Below are 13,697 nucleotides of genomic sequence, written 5' to 3' on the forward strand. Positions count from 1 at the left end.
AAACCTGATTGAGGGTGGGGACACTGTTTTATGAATCTAGTCTTCCCTGCAGCATCTAGCACTATGGTTTTTTGCCAGTGATGCATTATAATGATTTGCTGATTTAATTTTATGTATAGAATATATGAGTTCAGAATTTGAATGTAGGAAAAAAAATCTATAGTTCCAAATTTACATTTGTTAGAAAGTAAATATACCATTGCATTTGCTTAATTTCAGCAGCAAATGAATTTTGAAAAGAAAAATATGTTATTAAGATTTTGATTATGTTATATAATTATAATATTTGTAGCAGACAGCTTCTGGCATGGCTTCAAATAATCCCTTACTCTAGATATTCATGTCCGATGCAATTCTCCCCCCTTGAGTATGGGCTAGATATGGTGTCTTGCTTCTAATGAATAGAACATGGTAAAAGTGATATGTCCCTTCTGTGATTCATTTGTATAAGAATGTGACTTTCATTTTGCTGGCAGACTTGCTCTCTTGCTGGTTTTGATGAAACAAGCTGTCATATTGTAGGGGCACACAGGGCAAGGAACTGAGGTTAGGCTCTAGCCAATTGCAAGGAATGAAATGAGGCCCTCAATCCAATACTCTGCAAAGAATTTAATCTTCCTAAAACCCAGGTTAGTGAGCTTAGAAGGGGGTCCTTCTTCAGGCAAGAACCCAGCCCTTGACTATAATACTGTGAGAGACCCTGAAGCAGAGGATTCAGCTAATCTCTTTCGGCACTCTTGGCCCACAGTAACAGAAATGATATGTGTGTCTTGTTTTAAGTCATTCAGTTTCGAGATACTTTATTCATTAAATAATTTTATTTCATTCACATACATTTATATGGCACAATTTCCATTAAATGTGTAACTAAAACTTTTAAATCTTGATTTTTTGCAGTCCATATTCTCTGCCTGAGCAAGAGCATTATCAGTCATACATAACATATCTTGATTCTATGAGTAAAATTGAGAAGAGTTTATACCTGTTATATCTCATTTCAAAGTTACAACAATTGCTGTGAGGTAGATTGATAAGGGGGACAGATGTCTATATTATTGCCATTTTCAGAAGACACTGACACTAATAAAGGGTTAAGGTACATAGAAAAGGATCAACCATATGTCTACTAGAGTGAAGTTGAAGGTGAAATTATATTTTAAGGTACTCACATCATATGAGCAATTGCCTCTTTCACAAATGTTTATGGTTTCTCCTGCCCGTTAATGGAAAAATATACAAAAAGAAAATGGACTATAATTTTGTGTGTGCGCATGTGTATAGTTAAAACAATATCATCATTATTTTATTTGAGAATATTGCATTCCCCCTAAGTGTAAGCATCCAGCTTTCTACTTTCCAGGGAGCTAAAAGAATCAAACTATATACAGCATACTAGACTGGGTGAATTTGAGATTCCCACAAATGATTTGTTCTCCTGAGACTAACACAGCATTGTTGCAGATAAAGGCTGAAATATCTGCCCTCTCCCTGGGTGACTGTAAAATCAGAGGAGTGCCAAGGAAGTTTTCCCCAGCATTTGCTTTCACACCTTTTGGTGCCACTGAGCAAATATTTAACACAGAGAAAAATAACAGCAATTTGTCCCAACTAGTAAGAAACTCAACATGTGATGCCAAGTTATACTAGCTTTCTGGAGACTAAATATGCTCAGTTAATAATGTGTATGTACATGTGTGTGTATTTTTTTACACACTTAAATCAACAAAAAGCATAACCTCAATTTAGGTATTTATGAAAAATGCCAGAAAAAAGTATTAAAACTGAAAGAAATATTAAATGCAGCGTATATGCATAGGTATGTGTGTGTGTGTGTGTGCATGCACACACACACACACACACACATATACCTATGCATATACGTACACCCAATTTGTTTTTTAATCAATAGTTTATTTATTAATCCTGACATTATTCCCGGGGCTAATTATGGTCAAGAAATGAGAAAGCTCTCTAGAACCCTCAAGGACTCCTTAAGTACTAAATAATGAGGGGTCAGTATTAGTGCGGAGCTGGCTGTGTGAGATATGAGCAGACATGATGTGATTCTTTGTCTTACATTAAAGGGCTCAAACCCACCATTACTATTCCTTTTCAGTATTATTCCTTACTCTTTGTCCTGGAAAAACTGGTTTTAAACAACAACCACCTAATCACCACCCCCCAACCCCAAATTATATGTTTATTTCAGATTTTGTGCTTTACTTCTTTGTCTTTTCTTATATTCTTTAAGGGCGGGACCTATAACATCTGTGTTTTCTACACTGGATCATGTCTTAAACTATTCATTCAGCAATTATTTTATACTTATCTCCAGTACTCAGAGAGCTTTCAGGAGGACACTGGAGTCAAGCTTGGGAGGGTGGTTTCACCAGTGCTTAAAACAGAAACCACTATGCTGAGAATTTTCTAGTTTATACCCTACTCAAAAAATTGTTAAAATAATTAAATTCTGGATTGGACCTCAGGTTCTTAATTATTATCTGAATTATGATAATCCCTGAAGCTTTTCCTTCATTTTATGGAAGAAACATTTCTTTCAAATGATCAATTTCTGTAGATTGTCTCATATTTTGTTGCTCTGTGCAAATCAACTCTTTGGAATAATTTCTTTTGGAAATTCTATCTGATGAACAATTATTTCCAATTTATTTTGTTATTAATGATCAATGTATTAGTTAGGGGAATCTAGCTACTATACAAACAAATCCTCACATGTGCTAACTTAACAAATAAAAGATTAATCTCTAAGTTAAGGGGACTGATGTAGGAGTTCCTTGTCTGCAAGCAGCTCTCTTCTGGGCCGTAATTCAGAGACCCACGATTCTTGAACCTCTTGGTTCCACGTTCCCCTATGACTTGTAAGTCCTGTACTAAATGCGAGTAAGTGGTTGATGTGAGAGATAGGTAAGAAGGCATATCTCCATTCCACTCCTAGCCACATGGCTACCCTTGGATGCAAGGAGGCTTTGAAATATCTTCAGCTGAGCATCTGCCTCCTGCCACAACTCATTAGGGAAAGAAAAATATGGAGTGGGAAATATTAATATTCGAAAGTTATCTAGCTCTCTCTGCTACTCCCTATCACAAATGATTAAAGCTCATAATTTCTGCTTTTTCTAAACCTTTAAAATTTGTCCTACAAAGACTAGTACTCAATTGTACACTTCCTTATATTGAATTTCATTTATATTGTTATTATTATTATTATTATTATTATTGGTTTGGTTGTTTCTGTAGTAAATTAAAAGCAGCTATAGGGCAGGAACCATGATTTATTCAAGATATCTCTGATAGTCTTGGGCTTGGTGAACTCTATCTAATCCTTAATACTCACACCATATACCTAGGCTTCAATGGCAAATGGCAACTCTGAATATATTATGGCTAACAATTTATTCTATTTATTCTAACTAGAGAGTTCTACTCTCCTCAAAACCCTTGAGTAGTCTTCAGGTATTCTGGCTAATGATTCCATGGTTCCTAGAATTCTAAGACCAAAGCTGCCATAAGCATCTGTTCAAAGTTTCAAAAGTATAGGAATGGCACAAAAAAGTCTTTTTGCTTGTAGTAGTTGTGGTTTTGTTTTGTCTTCTAATGCAATACCTGCATAAGTAAAACAAAGGGAAATTTTTGAATTATGATAATACTGTTACTAACAAACAGACTTTGCATTTGTATAGTGTTTGCAGGGTGTCTTTACTTTTCAAAGCACTTCCATGATGTTTATTATATTTATTTTGGAAAACTATCTGGTGATATGGGAAGATGCATACTCTTATATCCAATATAGCAGGAAGACATTTTATACCAGTGTGGACAAATTAGTTTCTCATACTAATATAAATTAGTGATGACACTAATACTACAATGGATGTTTTGGGGTTCACAAACCACTGGTTTTTCACAAAATGCAACAAACTGTAAGCTCTTTGACAGTGGGGAAGTATGTGTTTCAATTTTCATTACCTATTTGTACTGTGGAATGTTTTAATTAAAGGGCCTGTGTGTATGGAGACAGTCGTGTTATTACTGTTTAGTAGGTCTACCACCCATTTGACTTTTTACCTTTTCTCCTCATGGACACCCACTGAAAACATCTCCTCTTGTATTACTTTAGCATTATCTCTCAACTGACCATTTCTGCAGATCCAAGGAAGACATGAATAACAATACCATGAATATATCCAGTGTTATCTATAACCCAGAATTTTCTTGCTGCACTATCATGGTCTATAGGTTTTTCTTCTTCACCTGAATGTCAAGATCAGGGATGTGTCCTAAATATTTTAGTACCCTTTAGAACCTTATTATAAAAGTATGATCCAAGTTGGGAAGTTTTCTCTCTTCTCAAATTGCAATGATTTTTTGCTTAATGAGTACCATGTGTTTACTCTTCCTTTGTGAAGTAAGACTTATCTTTAATGTTCTAAATTTAAATTGAGTTTCAAGAGAGCCTCGGCTTATTAATTAGTCTTCTAGGATTCAGTGGTCAAGGTTGTATTCCCTCAAGCCAATCCTTTCACCATTTTAGAAGCAGAAGTTGTATTCTCCTCTCAGCCTTCATTTTCCAGACTAAGAGTCCCTAACTCTTTAGACTGTTCCTCTGAGGATATGCTACACACATAAATCAGGTTTCCAAGGAAGCTAAAAGAGGTAATTATTATTTGCATTTTGGGCATTTAAAAACTCAAAGCTCAGAGGTGAGGATACTTAATTCTAGCTACTTCACCAGATTATAAATTTCTCCTGGGAACACAGCTCCTTCTGTTTGTTTTATCTACATCTTTACTCCTTAAGATTCTGGTGATACAACCATACAAATAACCCTGAGTCTAGGGCTCTTAATAAAAAATACATTAGGACCCATCAATGTACTAATCCCAATTCTGGTTTCTAGGTCCTTCTCAGCCAAGAAAAGTAGACTTGTACTATTACCTAGGAGATTATTTTACCAAAAGGAGACTTTTTAGAACACTGAGGTGACAAATTCCCTTTTATCTTCTACATTCCAAAGAGTATTTCCATCTAAATTACATGGATCTATGCCCACCTGCCTTAGGTGAATAGGTACAATCCAGGTATATTGAGAATAATCATCTTCTCCAATCTGAATGGTTTCCTATGGTTTAGTTGTTACCAAAGGACAAAGCAGAAGTGCTTTCCAAGGTCTTTTTGAGTTTAAACCAAATTTAAACCTTTTTTTTTCTTCTTTGGCCTCAAAGTTACATTTTAATTACAGTGCAATAATTTGAGGAAGACTGGTAATAGGGAAAACTTTTAGACCTTTTGTTCTTTAGTGCAGTCAAGGGAAACCTCATTAGAGAGGATTTTCTTAGTTAGCAGGGCTTCGAGGTTAATGAGCTGTGAGTGATAATATATAGTAGTAATCCCTCCTGGCAGTAACAGGTTGTATTTTATACATTCCTTAATCTCAATAGGAAAGGAGGTGATGGGAGAGGGTGAGAAGGAAACCAATTTAAGGGGCCTAGGGATGTTCCAAAAATCCCACTCCTGGTATGAATCATAATTGAAAACTTCACATATTTAAACCTGAGAAGCTGAAAGATAAGTGGGTAAAAACATTTGTCCATAAATGATTTTAGTGACAAAATGGTGACCTGTTTTGATTCCAAAGCTGGATTGAATGAGGTTCTCCAAATCTGGCATCACCAAGGCTAATTTCCTTTTGATATCACAAGAAAGAGCCAGCAAAATTTAGAGTCATAAATCCTGGATCAATTTGATAGAGATGACAGACAGTAGGAGGGTGAAAGTAGATGAAGGTGGTGTTAATAAGGAGATGTCCTGAGTTGAATGCAATTTTGGGGTACAATTTATATGACTTAATTACATAATGGGGTAGCTTTGAAATTGACTGAGATTCCTCATCAGATGACCTTATTTTCAGAGCCAGCACAGCAGTCCTTAAGAACCTTTTTTGTTCATCCTACTTGGCACTTTGTTGTTGAGAATCCTCTAGAAATCAACTCGGTTCATGCCTTAAGTTTAAAGAGACAGAACTGCCTTTTTGAGCAAGTTTCAGAACTCACCTGGCTGAGCCACAGTGTCATCTTATTTGTGTGACATTAGATACCTTTGTGTAAAGAAAGGAAAGAAAAGAAGGAGGTATGAAGTTCGCTTTCTACTCCCCTGCTAGTTTTGCCTTTATAGGATTGCATTTTAGAACTGCCATAAATTATTTATACTTTTAATGAAATAAAGTTCAGAATCCTTGTCCTGACATTCAAGGTGATACATAATTTGATGTTATCTAACTGTTCTATTTTATTTCCCATTTCTTTCCTCCACAAATTCTGTTAGAAACAAGCTGGAATAGAGGTGCCTGGGTGGTTTAGTTAAGTGTCCATCTCTTGATTTCGGCTCAGGTCATGGTCTTAAGGTCATGAGATTGAGCCCCTCATCAGGCTCTGTGTTGACATGTGGAGCCTGCTTAGGATTCTCTCTTTCCCCTATCTCTTTGCCCCTCCCCCACTCACGTGTGTGTGTGTGTGTGTGTGTGTGTGTGTGTGTGCGCGCGCGCATGCGCGCACACACACACACACACACACACATGCCTACGAGCATGCTCTCTCTCAAAATAAATAAATGAACATTTTTAAAAATAAGAAGAACAACCTGGAATATTGATTTTCTCCCAAACATGCAAAACCCTTTTGTACCTTCACTCATTAGGTTACTGTTGTCGGGAATGTTCTCCTTCACTTCTAGTTATCTGCCTCCTATTCTTTAGGATCTAGCTTAAAAAACAATCAATCAAATAAACAAATACACTTACATTCTTCATGAAAGCTTCCTTGTATTTCTCTTTAGAGAAAAGAGGAAAAATTATCCTTTCATTATCTCATGAAGTACCATTTTTTATGGCTATATGCAAAAATATTTTGAAAAAAATTGACAGTACTTTATAATTCAAGGCTCTTCTCAACTTATTGGCATTGTAGTTCCTTTTTCATAAAATAAATGGTATTTTAACACTGAAACATAAAAATAATCATTTCAGAACAAAAGACAATCTTATGAATCCAATATATTTGATTTGATTTGATTTGATTTGATTTGATTTTAGAGAGAGAGAGAGTAGGGGAAGAGTAGGAGGGGGAGAGAGAATCTCAAGCAGGCTCCACACCTAGCATGGCTACATCTCACAACCATGAGATCATGAGCTGAAATCAAAAGTCAGATGCTTAACTGAGCCACACAGGTACCCCAAAATCCAATGTGTTTTATATCATGAAAAAGCAAACATTTTCCTTCCTTCCTTCCTTCCTCCTTTCCTTCCTTCTATATTTTTACATTTTTATTTTTTAGATTTTTACCATGAATGCATGAAGATTTACTCTCCAGTGCCTTGCAGCATTCTTGGACGTGTTTCTTCAAGAAGAAACTTTATCAAGCTGAAAAATTACTAAGAATGTTCATCAGTGTTTCTCTCCCTTGGCATGTCTTGGAGAAACCCTGACAAATGCTTCCTCAAATATTTGAAGCCCCTTGATAAGGCTTCCCATTGACAGAAAATCCATCCCTTCCCCTTTGTTTTTGGTTTATTTCTAAGAATATGATAAGACAAAAAACATTTTCTTTTTCCAGCTCATGGCTGGGCACCAGAAGACACCAAGAACACTCTAGATTGAAATACATGCCTACTTTGTTTTACTTAGGGAGACCAGAGAGTGTCAGGGTACATCAGGGCCCTTTAGCCCTGTGCTCCAGCTCCTCTTATTCTAGTCTCTGGGATGCAGGGCTAAGTCTGAATATCCTATGCTTCTTTATCTTTGTAAGACCTAAATTTCAAAATCAGTTGCTGGTCTTCTACCATCTTACTTGAAATGTCTTTCAGACCACACAAACCCTTCTGTATAGCACACAATAGTTTATATTAACTCTGAGTTCTTACCTGTTTTTCCATGTTGATTTGGGACTTTTGGGGATTTCTAAGGCACTGAAGACACATATGTAAGTGACTACATTAGATTGATATTACTTAGTCCTTTAATTTTACAGTGTCTCTTCTTTGTTCTCAATAGTTCCTGGGTCAAGATTCAATTGACAAAATAAGCATTATTGATTGTTCCTTTGACGGGAAAATTATAGATCAATAAAAAGTATATATAAACCATTTTTCTATGGTTTTTAATGGGATAGAGTTTTTAAGATAAACATCTGGGTGATTAGGGCAATTTCTTTTTCCTCACAATCATAATTTTGAGCTTTTTGGTGTTCAAGAATAAAATTTCAGGTTTAGTATGCTTAAATTAATGATATATTCTATATAAATCTTGTATTTTTGACTTCGAAGTTTAAGTCTTTAAAAGAAGGACATTTTGACAATGGGATGGAACTTTGCTACCATTTTAGACATGTCCTTAAAGAATTGTTATTTCTTCAACCACTCTTGGATAAAGTAGTTATCTAGCATTTTGTAAGAAAAAATTTAAAAATAGGTTCCAAAACTGAGGGTTACTGGAAGGGTTGTGAGAGGGGAGGTGGGCTAAATGGGTAAGGGGCACTAAGGAATCTACTCCTGAAATCACTGTTGCACTATATGCTAATTTGGATGTAAATTAAAAAAAAAATTAAAAAAATAAATTAAAAAAAATAGGTTCCAGAATATTTCCTAGCAGTTAATGTTAATATGATCTTTCTCCTTCAATAGATCAATGGTAGAATATTTTGGGATGCCTGGGTGGCTCAGTTGGTCATGATCTCACAGTTCGTGAGTTCAAGTCCCACATTGGGCTTTGTGCTGATAGCACAGAGCCTGGAGCCTACTTCAGATTCTATGTCTCCCTCCCTATGCCTGTCTCCTGCTCATTCTCTCTCTCTCTCTCTCTCTCTCTCTCTCTCTCTCTCTCTCTCTCAAAAATAATAAACACCAAAACTTTAAAAAAAAAGGTAGAATATTTTACTGGGAACTCTACATTGCTGAGCACACTGAGAGGGACTATGCTGGACGCCATACTTCACCAGAGCTCATGAAGCTGGCAAGCACAAAATAGAAGAAATAGAGAGATGAATGTATCTACCACCTGATCCTAGAAACTGTGTATGTTCTACCTATAATCCGTCTCTTCAGATTCCTACATCTACTGCCATGCCTTTCATCATAAATAAAATCTTATAGATATTCCATACACAATATAATTTTTTTTTCTATTCTTTGATTAAGTTTGAACACTGATCTTGATGTTCACTTTAACCTGAAGTATAAAAACAAATATGTTTGGAAAAAGGAAGGATGCAAAGGGTGAGCCCATTGTGCTATTACTTCTGGGACAAATGCTTCCCGTTCATCCTAAGCCTAGTTTTCCCCTCCATTGGCAATAAAACTGCTACCAGAGTTAGTTTCCTTGGAGACAGAGGAAATGAACCTATAGCATTTCCTGGAATTAATCCATTCCCAAATGTTGTTGTATTTATTTTACCTAAATTACCAGCATTAACTATTAATCTGTTCTCAAATTCCACTTGGATTTATGTCACCAAGTTTTCTGTATTAATTCTAAATTTATTTTATTTTATTTAATTTGAAAATACTGAAAATACTATAAATAATGAATTATTAATATACAAATTACTTGAGTCCTCTTTGATTCAATCCTCTTACTTACTGTCTATCTACTCTGTTCTAAATCACCTGCCAGGTACTATGGGGAAGTAAAAAGAAAAAAAGTGTTAAGTGTAATGATTATTCCTAAGGAAACAGATGTGGTCATGGGTCTAAGTTTTAGAGGGGATTTCTCCTTCCCATCCTCTACTCATACTAACCCATAATCAATTTCTTTCATCCTGTTCTCCAGAATATATTTTTATTTCTATTACTTCTCTACAACTCTACCACTACTGTGCTCATTCAAACCACTAACATTCTTTGCCAGGACAAAAGAAATAGCCTTCTGAACGTCCCACTTTCTCCCATACCTGCCTTCCCTCCCCTACAGTATATTTGTCCCAAAACACCCAGTTATCTTAAAATTTTCAAGTTAGATCATGGTCCCCCACTGCCTTCAACTTTCCAATTATTTGTTTGTTTGTTTGTTTGTTTTAAAGTTTACTTGTTGGGGCGCCTGGGTGGCGCAGTTGGCTAAGCGTCCGACTTCAGCCAGGTCACGATCTCACGGTCTGTGGGTTCGAGCCCCGCGTCAGGCTCTGGGCTGATGGCTCAGAGCCTGGAGCCTGTTTCCGATTCTGTGTCTCCCTCTCTCTCTGCTCCTCCCCCGTTCATGCTCTGTCTCTCTCTGTCCCAAAAATAAATAAACGTTGCAAAAAAAATTTTAAAAAATAAATAAATAAATAAAGTTTACTTGTTTATTTGGAGAGAGACAGAGAGAGTGTGAGGGGGCAAGGAGAAAGGGAGAATCCCAAGCAGGCTCTGCACTGACAGCACAGAGTCCAACTCAGGACTCCAACTCACGAAACTGTGAGATCATGTCCTGAGCCAAAGTCAAGAGTTGGACGCTCAACCAACTGAGCCACCCAGGCCCCTCCAATAATTTAAATTAAAATCCAAACTCCATTCTCTGGCCCCATGCTTTTCCCCCTGACCTCATATCCTATAAAACTGCCACTCAGCAGGAACAATGTCACTTGGGAGCAGGTCAAAATCTCTGGGATGGGACCCAGGAATTGGTGTAATAACAAACCTTCCACGTGATTCTGATGCATGAGGGTTCATTGTCCCAAAGCCCTGTTTCCCTTAGGTTTGATCCAACCCTACAGGATTTCTTTCTACTTTTTGAACCATTGAATTCAATGTTGTTGTCAGGATCTTTAATCCTCTATTTGGAATGTACCTACCCCTGATCTTTGCATGGCTTTCTCCTTGTCAATCAAGTTCCTACTAAATACTATGCCTTTGAAATGTTCCCCTGACTACACCATCTAATGCTGTCCTCCTTATTCCTTTCTTCTACATTAGGTTCTCCTTTTATTTTCTTCTTTTTTTAAGTTTTTACTTAAATTCCTATCAGTTAACATACAGTGTAATATTAGTTTCAGGTGTGCAATACAGTGATTCAACACGTACATACAACACATGGTGCTCATCACAGCAAGTGCCCGCCTTAATCCCCATCCCCCTCATCATACAACCCTCTGCTAACCATCAGTTTGTTTTCTATAGTTAAGTCTGTTTCTTGGTTTGCCTCTCTCTCTTTTTTTCACCCTAAAATATGGAACACTTCAGGAATTTGTATGGCATACTTGTTTAGGAGCCATGCTTATCTTCTTTGTATTGTTCCAAATTTAGTATATGTACTGCCAAAGTGAGCACAGTTCTTGTTTTCTTAACGGTGCTTATTACTACTTGAACTTGTTTCTATGTTTATGTATCAATCATGATATTAGACTGGAACCGAGGTCCTAAGACAATAAACAACATATTGTAAAGTGGGGTGCAAGGCTATATACAGCACTTGTAAAAGGAGTTTAGACAAAATTAGTTTGTACCCTGTGAGATTATCCAGCTCCAATGAATAAGATAAGTTTGAGAGGCCTAGAAAAGGACTGTGTAATATAAAGTTTGAGTGTGGAAGTGGCTGATACGTTCTGGGTCTCACTCCTTTTATTAGATAAGGACAGTCATGTTTTTCTTAGCCTCTGAAATAACAGCAGGGTACCCCACAGAATCTTCTTTGAGAGTTACCATGTGCCCCTTGCAGTGTGTGGGACGTTGGATTTATGTCTGACAGAATCTCAAGTGTGAGAGATAGGCTGGTTATCTATTCTGACAGTGAAGTGAAAGAAAGGAAAGGTGGTTGGCTGCCTTGGGCAATTTGTATTCCTAAACTTCGATGAGGAAAAGGATGCATGATGAGCACTTCCTTTAGGCCACATGATGTTCCCTTAAGTCCCACCCAAAAGTTCTATGAGAAAAGTCAAAAGAACTTAGCAGAAAGGAGCAAAAGGTCACAGGCTAAAGAAGATGCTTTCAACAACCAGATGCAAGAGAATTTATCAACCACATAAAGGAAAAAACAGGCCTCCCAAGAGTTCACTTGAACAAGAGTGAATTTTACGAACCTGACTGGTCAAGATAGAGTGAAACTATGTCACATTATTCGTCAGATAAGGACTCCACTCACCATTCTGCTCCACCTTTCCTAGCTCTGACCCTGGAAGGATCAGCATAGGTCAAAGTTAACAAACTGGGCGAAGAATAAGCTATCCACTAGCCAAGGTCATACAGACACCAGCTGCAGTGCAGATGCCTCGCCTCTTCCATCGTGAAGGACTTGGCCTATAGCCTTCTGGATTAGTAAAGACGAATGACCATAATACTGAATAAAATGTAAAGCTTTGATTTTTACTATATTTGGACTTACTAATTATCTATTAGGTTTTTAAAATATATATGTGTATACACACATGTATATAATCATGTCATCTTCAAAAAGGTATCACTTTACCTCTTCCTTTCTGATTTGCATGCCTTTTTTTTTTCTTGTCTAATTGTTCTAGCTAGGACATCAGTACTATGTTGCATAAAAGCGGCAACAGTGGCCTCTTTGTCTTGTCCTGAACTTAGAGAAAAGCCTTGTAACTTTGCACCACTGAGTCTGATGTTAGCTGTGGGTTTGTCATAAATGATCGTTATATGTTGAAGTAAATTCCTCCTATATGATATTTGTTGAGAGTTTTTATCAGGAAAAGATGTTGATTTTTTCCAGTGCCTCTTCTGCATCTATTGAGATGATCATATAATTTTTATCTTTCATTCTATTAATGTGGTATATCACACCTATTGATTTGTGCATATTGAACCAGCCTTGCCACTCAGGGACAAATCCCATTTGATCATAGTGTGTGACTCTTGTAATGTGCTCTTGAATTAAGTTTGCTAGTATTTTGTCGAGGATAATGAACTCTTGAATTTAGTTTGCTAGTATCTGTGTTCATTGGGGATATTGGCCTGTAATTTCATTTTCTTGTAGTGTCCTTGTCTGACTCCTGGATATATATATCTGAAGGAAACAATATTAGTGTCTCAAAAATATATTTGTACTCTCATGCCTATTGCAGCATTATTCACAATATCCAAGGTACAGAAATATCCTAAATGTCCTCCCGTGGTTAAATGGATTAAAAAATGTGAGATACACCCTCCCCACACACACACAGAAGAATGTTATTCAGCAATAAAAAAAGAAGGAAATCCTGCCCTTTGCAAGAACATGGATGAAATTGAGGGAATTTTGATAAGTTAAATAAGCCAGATAGAAAGAGGCAAATACAGCACGGCATCACTTCTATGAAAATTTTAAAAACATATAATAGCAAAGCTCATTTCATAGAACCAGAGAATAGAATGTGGTTCCCAGCAGCTGTGGGGAGGGGAAATGGGAGATATAGGCCAAAGGGTATACAGTTTCAGTTATAAGATGAATAAGTTCTAAGGCTCTGATGTACAGCATGATGGCTATAATACAGTATTTTATATGTGAAATTTGCTGTGAGTAGACCACATTCTCACCACACACACATAAAAAGAGTTAATTATGTAAGATGATGGATGTTCTAATCATCTTTATCTTGGTAATCATTCCACAATGTATATGCATATGAAATCACCATGTTGTACACTTTAAATACATACAATTACATTTGTCAATTATTCCTCAATAAAGCTTGGAAAAAAATAAATAAAAATTATCTACATG

General features: G+C 36.6%; 1 long non-coding RNA gene and 1 other non-coding gene across 4 annotated transcripts in view; both read right to left on the reverse strand.

Annotated features, from left to right (window-relative positions):
* The window catches only part of LOC123381405, a 382,216-nt gene that overhangs the window by 248,334 nt on the left and 120,185 nt on the right, over positions 1–13,697 (reverse strand). The window lies entirely within an intron of this gene.
* LOC111557429 lies at positions 11,205–11,311 on the reverse strand. Its single transcript, XR_002737467.1, has one exon. It is a non-coding gene; the product is annotated as a U6 spliceosomal RNA (small nuclear RNA).

The sequence above is a fragment of the Felis catus genome, chromosome D3 (genome assembly GCF_018350175.1).
Source record: "Felis catus isolate Fca126 chromosome D3, F.catus_Fca126_mat1.0, whole genome shotgun sequence".
Taxonomy (NCBI): domain Eukaryota; kingdom Metazoa; phylum Chordata; class Mammalia; order Carnivora; family Felidae; genus Felis; species Felis catus.